Source organism: Aplysia californica, unplaced genomic scaffold (genome assembly GCF_000002075.1).
Source record: "Aplysia californica isolate F4 #8 unplaced genomic scaffold, AplCal3.0 scaffold00171, whole genome shotgun sequence".
Lineage (NCBI taxonomy): Eukaryota > Metazoa > Mollusca > Gastropoda > Aplysiida > Aplysiidae > Aplysia > Aplysia californica.
Window position 1 is genome coordinate 279,236 of NW_004797441.1, and position 966 is coordinate 280,201.

The following is a 966-nucleotide window of genomic DNA, read 5'->3' on the forward strand; positions in this document are numbered from 1 at the left end:
TGTGTGTGTGTGTGTGTGTGTGTGTGTGTGTGAAATGATTGTGTAAGATCTGTCAGTAAAAGGTGCGAAACGTTTGTTATTCATGGCCAACCGGGACTACAAGAGAGTACGAGATACCCGAATAAACTTAACCTGTTTGGGTGGTTGGCGGGTGCTCTGGTGTGGTTTGCCCCTTCTTTCCTATCAAACATCTATCGTCCTGATCTCCCCTCCTTCTTTTTTATGTTTGTTACTCTCTTGTTATACTTCTAAGCTTCGGTACTTATATGACCTTATTGTGCTGCAAGTGCCGTAAAACTCTTACCAAAGCTAAACTAAAAGTTCACCTGTTCCCCCCTCGGGAAGCGAACTAGCACCTTCCGCATGAGACGACGGAGTACCTAACCACTACACCACAGACAACGTTATTTTCTTCATGATATTGAAATTTATCCTGCTTGACATGATAATGGATGGATGGATGGATGGATGGATGGGTGCCTGGAAGGATGGATGCCTGGATGGACGGACGGATGGATGGATGAGTGGATAGATGGATGGATGGATCAGTGTCTGAAAAGACAGATACCTCGACCGGATTGATGAGGAAACAGAATGAACGGAAGGATTTACCTATCTGTGACACTCTCCAACCGCCCTCTGTTTGGGAGTTTTTAAAAATGAGATGGGGAGGGAGTGTGTGTGTGGGTGAAAGGGAAAAGGGAGAATGGGGGAAGGGGGAGGGGGGGGGGATCAGATTGATACAAAGACCCAGATACGGACAGGTTAGATTGTTAGATTTCTAGGGTAATTGTTTTATTTCATTTATTTATTTTTTATTTTTTTGGTTCCTTGTGGGATTTTTTAAAATGTATTATTTTCTTTTTAGGTCAATATGCCGATGTATGGTCTAGCTGGAACACTAACTATAGAGTCTCGAATGGAGGGAAGAAGAAGGGGCTGGGGAGGGGATTGGGAGAGCGGGGG